This window comes from Apodemus sylvaticus, chromosome 7 (assembly GCF_947179515.1).
Source record: "Apodemus sylvaticus chromosome 7, mApoSyl1.1, whole genome shotgun sequence".
In the NCBI taxonomy this organism is placed as follows: Eukaryota; Metazoa; Chordata; class Mammalia; order Rodentia; family Muridae; genus Apodemus; species Apodemus sylvaticus.
The window spans coordinates 54,171,334-54,184,303 of record NC_067478.1 but is presented as its reverse complement, the minus strand read 5'-3'; the positions used below and the strand labels follow the sequence as shown (position 1 = coordinate 54,184,303).

At 42.2% G+C, this 12,970-nt stretch overlaps 1 protein-coding gene and 1 long non-coding RNA gene across 5 annotated transcripts in view; both read left to right on the top strand.

The window, feature by feature from the left end:
* Positions 1 to 12,970, top strand: part of Atosa (atos homolog A) — a 73,842-nt gene that overhangs the window by 30,771 nt on the left and 30,101 nt on the right. The window lies entirely within an intron of this gene.
* On the top strand, positions 1,293 to 2,286 carry LOC127688816 (uncharacterized). Its single transcript, XR_007978764.1, has 2 exons — positions 1,293 to 1,705; positions 2,124 to 2,286. It is a non-coding gene; the product is annotated as an uncharacterized LOC127688816 (long non-coding RNA).

Sequence of the window (12,970 nt, the reverse complement as noted above, 5' to 3'; positions counted from 1 at the left end):
CCTTCACATGTTATATCACATTCACACACATGCATACACACATACATTCACTCAGGCACATTCATACACACATAAATGTGCTTAGACATATATACACATATATGTGCAGACAGGTGGGCACACTATACACAAGCCACATACAAACATGCATACACACACAGATTTTTGGCCTTTTCACGGAGTTTGAACTAAAAATGTGTATTATTCATGTTGAGTTTAGGAAGAAAAAAGTACACAGTGCAGTGAGGTCTTCCAAAGCCAGTCAAAGCTGCAGAAGAGAATGCAGGCGTCAGATGAGATTGGGAGACCTGAAGAAGGACTGTGTGTGTGAGCTGAAATGGAGACCTTCTTCAGGCAGATTTTATTATATTGCCCAAACTAGCCTCAGCTTCCCAAGTCCTGAGATTACAAGTGACCTCAGCAGCACCCAGCCTATAGCATATTTTTGATATTCATAGTATGATGAATTTTTCACTTCCAGAGAGAAATTATGTTAGGAAATATAAAGGGAATGTCTTCTTGCAAGAGCAGCTTTTAAACCCAGGGGATCCCCTGTATATGCTGTGAGGAGCTTAACCTTAGGACTCCCCAGCAGGTGTCTTAAGAGGTGCTCACAAATGGTGAGATCAAAGCTTCTGTGGTTTCTAGAAGTCAATCATCAATCGTAGCGGTTTTGATCTCTGGCTATAGTTACAGGGAACCACCAGTAAGTTCACAAGGCATCTGAAGAAAAGCAGGATGAGGGCGCTGAAGGATGGGTGTGCTGTTCTGATGCACAGGAGGAGGAATCAGCTTCTGACTGCCCAGGCCTCCATGGTGCAGCCCATGAGACCTGCGCAAGAGAGTTCTGGAAACAAGAGCACCTCAGCAACTAAGGTGACCTAGATAGCGCAGTGAGAGAGGATGCATGCGTGGTGGTACACACCTTTGATCCCAGCTCTCCAGAGGCAGAAGCGGGTGTATAGCAGTCATCTGAAGCCAATGTGGTATACATAAAGAGTTCTATAACAGCCAGGGATACACAGATCCTGTCTCAAAACAAAACACTGAATAAATAGAAGAATAGGCTGGAGTTTAGATTTTTCATCCCATGCCTCATTACTGTACTTCAGGCATCCAGTGCTCCACCTCTTCTAGAAATGGTCGTAGGGCAGATATAAGAAATTACTGGAAATAGAACAATTTAGACTTTACCACATGGATGGCAAACTGGGGACAAAGATGGAAATAAAGTGTAGATCAGTCTTAGGTTTCAAGTCACAAAATGCAAAGCAGTTGTGGTTGGGCTCAGACATCTACTCCAGCTAGCACCCCTGTGATTATTTTTAGTTTGTTGTTGTAGGGTAGATGTAGGGTCAGCCTGTGCCAGTGGCCAGAATGGTATTAAAAACAACAGATGGGATGGTGGTGTTTATGATTGCAAAGGACTGAAACTGGAAGAAGCCTGTCCAGTTTCACACACCTTTATTGTCAAAGGAGTAGGCTGAGGGTCAGAGAGTTTGACCTTCCCTGAGGACCCAGTGACTGTGGAGCTTGGCCGGAGCTCTGAGGCAGCATTTCCCATAGTGCTTTCAAGTTACTGAGCACTTTCAATTGGCTTCTGGTTTTTGGTTGTTTTGTTATTTTTGAAAGAGCTGTGAATTTCAAGATAATGATACAACTACAAACACTGATCTAAAGATATGATATTTGGCGAGAAGGCCAGGTGAGGTGTCACACCCCAGAACTTTGAAGATGGAGGCAGAAGGATCAGGGGTACAGGTCATTATCAGCTACATGGCAAGTTTAAAACCAACCTGGGTGATATGAGATCCCATATCATTATACTGTTGTGAAATTCAGGGGAAGGAGCTAAGTGTGGAGGTAGAAGGTGGGCATTAAGCAGGCTGGCACACTTCAAGATATATGTTAAACTAATGAACAACAGTAAATAATAACTGCTTAATCCTAATAGCTGTGGGCATTTGACTATAATTCCATTTATGTGTGATTTGGCTTAGTCTCAAGCCAGTTTAATCTGCTTCTAGGAAATAGTTTATGCTTGACTGCCAGAAGTTGATTATAGCAACCACAGTTATCTAATGAAACCTTAATTAAAAGTGTTGTTTGGTTTTTAATCCCAGAGCTTGATTGTTGTATAGCTGAGGACCCCACTTCTGGCCGTCACCACTCCAGAGGGACGATGGGGCAGTTGGAATGGTGTTTGAAGAGAAAAACGGGAGAAAGTATGGCTTCTGTTCTTGCCAACCTGATAATAAAGCAGTAACTTAAAAGAGAAACTGACAATTAAGCTAAATTGCTCCATTGTAAATGATTGATCCGTGGAACAGTGTGTAAACAGGAATGAGTGTACCCCTTGAGTCAGTGGATGGTTGGTAGATGGCGGCCTGCCTCACGGAGTTGAACTGCTTGAGGAAGGTTGCGCTTCTTCTTTCCGAGTGTTTCTGTTTTGTCTCATTTTCTTTTAGAAAGTTTGCTCCTTTTTAAATTTTATTTTATACATAGGAGTGATTTGCCTGCATTCATATCTGTGTACCACACGTGCGCCTGGTATCTGCGTAAGCCAGAAGAGGGCATTGTATCCCAGGAACTTGAAACAGTTGTAAGTCACCATGTGGGTGCTGTGGTTGACCCTGGGTCCTCTGGAAGAGCGGCCAGTGCTTTCAGCCACAGCACCATCTCTCCAGCCCCAGAACACCCCCCCCCCACCCCCCCCACCCCCCCCCCACCCCCCCCCCCCCACCCCCCCCCCCCCCCCCCCCGTTCACACTCTGACCCACGGCACCGTTGTTTTGGAACTGGCAGTTTTCTATCCTGTGGAACACAATTCTCTTACTTTATGGTGGTGGTGGTGGGGAGGGGGGGGACCCTGCAGTGGCTGTGCTGAGGTTCCTGGTTACTTTCTTTTTACCGAGGACTGGCCTAATGTCTACAGCAAAGACAGGCCCTCTCAGCATCTCATCTAAAATGACTTCTCATTTATAATTATGATGAAAGTGAAAGTTAATACACTACACGTTTAATCTTTTTGTAAACCTGTGATTTTGCTTAGGAAGTGAAATAGCATTTTACTGTCGATTCTTAATCTAGACACTTTGCATACTTATTTTAACCTTTTACATTATCCTTAATTCTGCTTTCATTTTGATGACAATCTAGTATAACCTTGGCTTACCCAAACTCACTATGAAGCTGAGGCTGGCCTTGAGTTCTTGGTCTTTCTGTCTGCATCCTAAGTGCTGGGATCATAGGTAGGAGCTGCCGTGCTTGCCATACCCGTAGGCACTATTTTTATTCATAAGAAATACGAAACTGTATTTCTTTTTAACTGAGTGGACTTCATCATGTGTTTTTCTAAATAAGATTCTTTTAAAAAAATATCTTTAGCAAAATTTGGCATCTATATTGTTGTAGATTTTGCAGTTGCTTTGGTAAATATTATTTGTCTGTGACTTTAGAAGTCTTAGAGCCAGATAGGTCTGAACATGTGTTTGTTTGATTTCAACCATGTCCCAGCTTGTTAAGCTTTGGTTTAAGACATTACAAAAATGCTACATAATGTTTGAAACAAAATTAAAACAAGACCTCATGCCATCAGATAGAAACCAATGCCTTCTTACTTCCCTTTTCTGTTTCTCAGGCTAAATAGTATCAACACTTTGAGGTGTGTACCTCCAATCTTTATAGCCACTTTTTAGCCACATAAACACATCAATTTGTATGCCTTAAGACTCCAAAAATAGGCCAGGCAGTGGTGGCGCACTTCTGTAATCCCAGTACTCTGGGAGGCAGAGGCAGGCGGATTTCTGAGTTCGAGACCAGCCTGGTCTACAGAGTGAGCTCCAGGACAGCCAGGGCTATACAGAGAAACCCTGTCTCAAAAAAACCAAATCCAAAAATCCAAAAAACCAAAAAAAAAAAAACCAAAAAAAACCCTCCAAAAATAGGACCATACTGAATATTCTCCATCAGCTTCATCCTTCTGTGCACAGTAGCAAATGTGCATCCGTAGAGACTGACGCTAACTGTAGCATGGTTTTCTGATGTAGAAAGGCACTAGTATTGACTTGTTTTTGAGGTAGTTTTGCCATCGAAGTGTTAGGGAAAGAACCCAGGGCCTTGTGCTTGCTGGGCACATGCTGTGTGACTGAGCCACACTACTATGCTAGCCTTGCTCATTTGGCTGCATAATGTAGGAAATAAACACATCGTCATCTAGGTACTTGGGTTAGAGTTGGGGTGCTATGTCGATATATACAGCAAAGCAGTCCTAGATGCAAAATATAAATGTCTAAGTTCAAACTTTAGAAATAGGTGATGTAGGTTTGACCAGCAGTGGTTTTTCCATAAAAAGTTTCGCTGTAAGTTTCACATTATCACCTCAATCCCACTGACCATCCCATCCCTTCAGATGGCCCTCTGCCCTTGCAATCTACCGTCCCAAAAGAAAGTTTAAAAACAACAAAAAATTAACAAAACAAAACATAGGAAACATATTGCTATGGAAGCTGTAGTGTGTCACGGTATGTCCCACAGTGTACCCTTTTGACCACATATCTTTTCTTGCAAATGTTCATTGCATTGAGTCATTGGTCTGGTTCAAGGCCTTATTGAACTGCCACACTATCAGTGCTGGATCCTTACAGATATCCGCTCAGATATCCTTTTGTTGCCCCGTGTCATGAGATCTTGAAGGTTTGAATCTGTAAGACCTGCCTTTTTCACACACTCCCAGAAATTCATAGATGAGGTAGATTTTTGGGGTAGGCTAACTCAAAGCCCTAGATCTTGGCCTATGTTGGTCAGACTAGCTGAGGTGGCCAGCTGCCAGCTCTCGCACGCCTCCACCCCCAGGGGAGCTCTCCGCAACTGCCCTAGCTAGGTCCCACAGTGCCACAGCTGGCTAGGGGCAGGGGCAACTCACTTGTACCCGTGCCTCCAGAGCCAGCTCTGCTGTGCTCAATGACCTGCAGGACCTCTGTCCTGAGTGCTGCAGTCTGAGGGCTGGGTCAGCTCTGTAGCTCTGCACCCTTGAGCTCACCCACCCCTGCCTTCACCCTCAGGGCCAGCTCCTCTGCCCTCCCCGTGAGGATGAGGGCCTGTAGCAGTGGGCGCTTTGTTTTGTTTTGTTAGTGGTTTTTTTTGGGGGGGGGGTTGGTTTTTGTTCTTGTTGTTTTAATATGGTACCTCATTTAAATCTGCATGAGTAACTTTCTAGTACAGCCTATTTTGTACTAAAGTTTAAATATAATTGGGAAAGTTTTATTTGCCAAATTGAGAATTTTTATATTAAGTAAATGGCCTCTCCATTACCCTATCTCATTGTCCCCAAGTTTAGGATGTTATTTTGTTTTTGTAAATAAGGAAGCAAAGAGACAATGAACATCTTACCTGCGTGTTAAAGGTGAAGGATGATGGCTCATACTTTGCTTTTCAACTTCCTCCACTGGCTCTGTCTCAGCAGCTTCCTCGTGTCCGTGTCTGAACCACATTTAGCAGTGTAGATGGTTAATAGTTTGACTTTTTTTAAGTGAGGTTATAACACAATCCTTGTTTCCTTGTTTTTAAGTGCTAATGAAATGTTTTCAGTTGTGTAAAATTACTGACATTTGTAACAAATATATTTAAGATTAACCCAGTACAAAGTCTGTAAGACTTGCAGAGTACAGTTGGAGCAGCTCTGGTTCAGTTGTTAAAGACAGATTAGTAGTGAAGTCTGCATGCACGTCTGTAGGAGCGATGCTGACGGGAGAGCCAAGTACTGAAATGGGACCAAGATGTGCTGGCTGGACACATTTTCTGTGTATTTTTGGGAAGATTACATAACCTGTCTAGACTTCCTCTTATACTTCTTTAATGTTATAACAGGAAGAATTAATAAATAAAAGAGTTTGACTTGGTTTTAGAAACTGTATTATTTTGGCTACTATAACACAATGCACTAAACTAAGTAATTTATAATTAAGAGAAAATTATTGCTTACAGTTCTAGAGGCTGGGAAGTCCAAAGATCTAGGCACCAGAGGATTTATTGTTTGTTAAGGGCTCAGCTGTGCATCAGACATGCCTTCCTGTTACATCTTCAGGTAAAGGGACAAGCAGGCTCCCTTGGATACCTTCCAGAGGCCCAACACTGACTACCATCACATTGGGAACTACATATCAATAAAGGATTTCAGAAAGATACAAGCATCTGACCATATTAGATCATATATCTGTCAGACCATAATCTGTCATATATTTAGGAAAGCCCCACGTACCAGGTAACATCAGAGGAAGGACTGAAAGTCTTAAGTGTCTTGTAAGAAGCTGAAGAGTTGAGATTTGAGCCTATTCAAGGTGTCTTCCAGGCTCTCACAACTGCCTAAGGCTAAAAGTTGATATAGCTAGCATAAATTCTTTTTAATTAGAATATAGAAAAAGCATTTTCATTCACCTAGCTCTCATATAATTATAAAGCCAAAGATTTTGACACTTTAATATGTTTTAATTGAAATAGAATTTCATGTTCCCACATGATACTACAATTTTCTCCTCCAGCTCTTCCCAGCCACTCTCCCTGGAGCCCCCTTTATATCCCCCCCTTTTAATGCGATAATCTCATTTTCTTTGGTTATTACTATTGGGGTGTGTGCATGCACAAGTATGTAGAAATACAACCTGCTGAGTCCATTTGTGTGTGTTTATGTGTGTGTGTATGGTTTCAAAGCTGAACATTTTACAATATATAACCAATCAAGGGGCTCATCCTTAGGAGAGGGTAATTCTCCCTCTTGCAGCAGTTCCTATAGCTTTTAAGTGCCTAAGGGTGGGACCCAATAAACCCTTCCTCCACATTAAACCGTCTACTGCTGCTGCCATTGGCTATTTCTAGGAGAGACTGTTTCACAGCAGGTCTCTTGGCACACTGGCTTCTCCAGCCTTTCTGTTCCTTCTTCTTTGCTGGCATGCACAGATATATATACATAAATGTTTAAAAGAAAAATTAAGGAGTTCTGAATCTCTAAATATTAATCTACAGTGTCTGTACTTTGAAATTCCTTAGGAATCCTTTTAAACAGATGAATGCTTGGTTTACAGTGGAGCCCTGGTGTTCTTGTGTCATTGTGTTTTCGTTTGGTTCTCAGGATTGGATTCAGGGCCTTGCTTTGAATCACAAGCCCTGCCACTAAGCTGCCTGCCCAGACCCTGCTTGTATTTTTAAAGATTTCCAGTTTGCTCCATGTGCAGCTAAAACTCAAAACATGAGATTTCAAACTTTTAAAAATGTCTTCTGAAATTAGGTCTCAGCAGAATCATGTTACATAATAGCATGTGTACCATGAGCACGTTCAGATGACGCGCTCAACCTTTGCAGTGAATAAGGAAGACATGCTTTAAACAGACATAACCTATTCTCTTATATAGCTCAAAGTGCAGTCAACACTCAGTCTCTTTGCTATCCTGATCCTAACCCCCAAATGATAATTTGTCATTTTTCTTAGTGAATCCCAATATTGAACCCTGGTCTTCATCCATACTGGGCAGCCACTGTACCAGTGCTGTGTGCCCCTGATCCTGAAGTGTAGATTGATTTTTACCCTATTCGTAGTAGACACACTTTTTGATGATTGTATTGTTTTTAAATTTTGGTTCATGCACACAGTTTCCTTAGAAATATGTAAATCTAAGAGCTAAGTGAGGTGATGCTCACGTGTAATCCTAGCAGACAAGAGGCTGAGGTAAGGGCTACAGAGATGGCTCAGGGGTTAAGAGCACTGGCTACTGTTCCAGAAGTCCTGAGTTCAATTCCCAGCAACCACATGGTGGCTCGAAACCATCTATAATGGAATCCAATGTACTCTTCTGGTGTGTCTGAAGACAGCTACAGTGTACTCATATTAAATAAATAAATTTATCTTTTTAAAAAGAAACTGAGGTAAGAGGACTTGGAGTGCAGGTCCACTCTGGGTTATATAATGTGCCTATTTTTCAAATCTGTCTGTCTACATTTGTCTATGAATATGTCTATCCATCTACATGAACATTCTGTTTTTATAAGCATCTTATCTACAGCTATTACTATTTTTTTTCTTCAGATAAAATGTTTGCTGGCTCAATAAGTTCTCTAAAAATTTGGCTATATCTTCAAAAAGAGCTGAAAATCATTCAGCTAGTAGAATTTGCTCACTTTGTTTTTGGTCAATCATGCTATATTGCATATAAATCAGAGTCATATAGAAATCCATAACTTCCCTTTCTATACTTGGTTGGCACATCTCTTCCACTTACTAAATGAGTCTTGATGGAACACAATAGTTTAATTGGCAGGATTTAGTTTCTTAACTGGTGAAGCATAATATAGTTGTATATCTTATTATTGGCATTACAGATTTGGTGGAGTAACAACAGTAATGGTACAGTAATGGCATATATAATGGGCTCTTCTTGGTAGATACTGTGACTGTGCTGTGAGCTTGGTACACATGTTTTAGGTTAATTTTATCTTTAAGTGTGTATTCATGTGTGGGTTGTGTGTAGGTTTGCACATGTGAGCATAGGTGCCTGTGGAGGTGAGGGGTTTGGGATCCCAGGAGCTGAGATGGTATGGGGGTCAGCTGACATGGTGGCTGGGGACAGAGCTTCATCATCCTTAAGAGCAGCTCATGCTCTAATCTGCTGAACCATCTCTAGCCATGGCACACATACCTTCACATTTTACTGTATAAATATCACTGTGAGATTAAATGAGATGATCTGTATCATGGTGTCTGACATCCAGAAAACATGTATCAGTGGCTACAGCCTTTCAACAGCATTAAAGCTGTGCTGTACAACCACAGCTGATGCAGAGAACAGTACAGTGCTCTTCCAAGTCAGTGGAAGAGAGCAGCTGTCTCATAGTTCCATGCTGCAGGGAAGTCCTTAACCAAACATACGGACCCTGGTGGTGTTTCCTAGACCACTGCATTTGTAGAATACCGAATGGTCATGCTGCAATATGGAGTACTGCTCATTAACGACTCTCACTCTGACATTTCCCCAAGATACAGAAATCTAATACTTATTGTTCTGATCCATGGAATTTTGCCCAAGAAATTTGGCTGTGGAGGTTAAAAGAAAGGTTATTCACAGCAGACTTGGAGAATGTCAGTTGCTTTAGGAAGGCCCTTCCCTAGCTGCTTAATAGCTCTTTGCTTGCAATACAAGTCTAGTAGCAAGTATTAAGGTACAACCCTTCCTCTTCTTGCACTAGCAAACCTCTTCTGTTTTTAGGCACTGAAGTCATGTGTAAGTACTGTGTGTTCATATTTACCAGGCATTGAAATGGGTTAAGTGCTTAACTAGGACTGGAAATGGAGCTCTGGGGTAGAGCACTTGCCTAGCTCATGAGCTTAGTTCACAACCAGCTGATCGTAGTGCACCTCTATAATCCTAGCCCTCAGGATGCTGAGGCAGGAGAATTGAAGGCCACAGCAGCCTGGGGTGCATAATGAGGCTCTGTCTCAAGCAAGACTAAAAATATAAACAGCTGGGCAGTATGAGATGATGGGCGCCATTTCCTTGAGGCTTCTGTTTCACACGGCAGTTATGACATGAAGGTAACTTTATAAACACCCCTTCTCAACCCAACAAATAGTGTAAAAACTATAGTTATTACATTTAGTTGTGAATTATTAAACACTCTATTGCCATGGCCAGAAGTAAGGTGTTCACGATTGCTAGTGCTGCATAGTTGTTGTGTGACGAGCCATCATAATACAGCAAGAAAAAAAGCATAAATACTGGAAGTAAGAAAACTCATTTGCAGTAATGACAGTTGATTTGTTAGAACATCCTGTATGCAGGATCCAGGAACACCTTGGTGATCAGCCTTAGTAGCAGTGGTGTATGCCTGTAGTCAGTGGGTTTAGAGTTTTTCTTAAAGAACAGAAATTGGCCATTAAAAAGTAAATAGTAGGAATCACTGTGGAGGTTTGATCCAACAATCACAGTGATACTGTCTAGAGAATTCAGGGTTGGACAGGAGCGGAAGGAGACTAGATGCGGAGAGCAGAGCCATGGCACTATTGTAGTTACTCTGGAAGAGATTACAGCCACAGACGAAAACATGGGAAAGAAAGACAGCTAGAGCATTTGGGCTTGGCTCCTTGAGCATGTGCAGGGTTAGAGTGTAGAGAGAACAGAGGGAGAAGAGCAGGTTCGGGCTAGGAGGGTAGGAGTAAGAGAGTATGGCAGGCGACACTGGGCTTGGTGGGTTCACTGTGGGTTCCACTTTCCCTCCGTGCCTTAGTCTTCATGATCTCTTTGCTCTCCCTAGCTGTCCTAATTTCATTATGTAACCTGCCACAGAACATTTGAGGGAGACCATTTTGATGCTTTTCATACTTCATTTCTAATCATTATAACAATTATAACTAGTTGGATGGTCAACTATTAAAATTATCAGACAGACAAGATAACCACCTTAGTTGGTTTTGTACTATTATGACAACATCCCAGACTTCATAATTAAAAAAAAATTACATTTATGTGTGTGGGTTCATGTGAATGTGTATGTAGATGCATGGGTTCCATGCCACAGAACATATATGGAAGTCTCAGGATGACTGTGCAAATCAGTTCTCCTTCCACTGTGAGGGTCCCAAGGAAACCGAATATTAGGCTTGCCAGCAAGTACCTGTAGCTACTGAGTCATCTCCCCAACCATCAGAATCCTTAACTTTAAAAGGATACCCATTTAGTCTGGCACGGGGGAACACAGCTTAGTGTCAGCTATGTAAAAGCCTGAGGCATGAGAATTAGAAGCTACAAGCTGACCTGGGCAAGATAATGAGAGCCTGTTGGGATACACAGGGGATGGATTTACTTCCTGCAGTTTTGTGACTAGGAAGTTGAATATTGAGGAGCTGCTATAATCTAGCAAGAGCCTTTGATCCCACAGTGTGTGGATGGTGGGGTAAACGCCCCATGCTAGGGTGTCCGGGCTTTCCCCGGCTGCTGTCTCCCATCTGCTTTCTTTGAGACAAGCTCCCTCACTGGTCCAGAACTTACCAAGTCAACTAACTAGCAAGTCCCAGATATCAGTCCATCTCCTCTGCCTTCCTGACACTAATTGCAAGTACATAACACCACAATGGGTTTTAAAAAGTGTGTGTGCGCGCGCGCACACACACATACACACACACACACACACACATGTGCCCTGTATGTGTGTCTGTGTAATATGTGTTCCTGGTGCCCGCAGAAGTTAGAAGAGGGCATAAGACCCCCTGGAAGTATAATTATAGATTGTTGTGAGCCAACCCGTAGGTGCTAAGAATTGAACCTGGGTCCTCTAAATGAACATCCAATACTCATAACCACTGAGCATATCTCCTGATGAACATTTTTAAAGTATGTTTTTATTTTTTATATTATGTGTACATGTTTGTGTGTTTTTGTGCACATGCGTGCAGTGTCCACAGAGACCAGAAGAGGATATCAGATCTCCTGGAACTGGAGTTATAGGCAGTTGCGAGCTTTTGACCAATCTTGAATTTTCTAGAAGGGCAGTACATGCTCTTAATCACCAAAGAATCTCTCTATCCTTCTTTTAACATAAACCAACCAACCTAATGTTTTCTGGGGATTGAGTTCAGACCATTATGCTTACACGACAAGCACTTGGCTTCCTGAGCCGTCTCCGCCATCATACTATATTAAGGACAGAGTCAGATGTTGCCTCCTCATCTTGTCTTCTGTCACACACTTTATACGTCTGTGATATGTACAGTGTGGTTATTTTTCCTTTATTGTAGAGGCTGGAGAGATGGCTCAGCAGTTAAGAGCACTGGCTGCTCTTCCAGAGGACCTGAGTTTAATTCCCAGCACCCACATGGTGGCTCACAACCATCTGATATCCTCCTCTGGCATTCAAGTGTACATGCACGCCAGATAGAGCATTCATATACATAAAATAAATAAAATGTATTGTGAATCTAGGCATGGTGGCAACAGAAATGAACCAAGTCGGCTTGCCATGCGCTCACCCGAGCCACTGTAAGATCTAGTTACCCCAAGCTACATACTGAGACCATCTCAAAGATCAAAGGGGAACAAAAGAATGAAAACTGATTTAAAAATGAGAATAGAGCCAGCAAGATGGCTAGGAGGTCAGGCATCTAGCTTTAAGCCTGGCAACCTGAGTTCAGTTCCATGGTGGTGGGGCATTATCTCCTGAAAGATGTTCTCCGGCCCCCATCCTGCGTGGAATACACGTGCATACGTATTCACATGCAAAGTAAAAATGTAAAACAACAAGCAAACTAACCTAAAAGGAAATTATTTACATGTATCTGCACTTCTGATCTTTCCAAGCTATTTGAGTGGATCCAGGCAATACAGTTTTCTTCTGCCAGGAGGGCTTGCTTTAACATCTTTGGTCATATATGTCTTCTACAGGTGAATTGTCTCAGGTGTACTTGTGTATGTTTTGTTTTGTTTTGTTTTGGAGACAAACCCTGACTTCCCTTGTCATAACGTTTTCCCTCATTCGTGGGGACTACTGAACTCTGCTTCTTCCTGTTCCCATTTCCCTGTAAGAGGTGCCCATCCTATGTTTGGTTTGTAGTGTGAGAGTGACCCATATCCCTCTTCCGCTGCCTTGGATGGAAACTGCCCAGAGGCTAACAGATAAGAGTTCCCTGAAGGAGAAGGTTTCACTTCAGCATGTCCCCTGGAGAGAAAACAAGGCCTGTGGGAAAGTCCTGCTTCCCCCCAAGGACAGATAAGGTCTTTCTCTCATAACATTTATCATTTTTCCATTAGAAACAAAGAAATTAAGTAACCTATCTGAACTTGCCTAAAATTGAACTATCCGTATCTTACTGCCCTCTTGTATAAAACTGCATTCTCCAATGAATCTTTTAATTACAGTTACAAAGCAGGTATTAATTAAAGGACAATTTTGTGACTGAGACAGGAGGATTCCTTGCAGTTGGATACCAAAC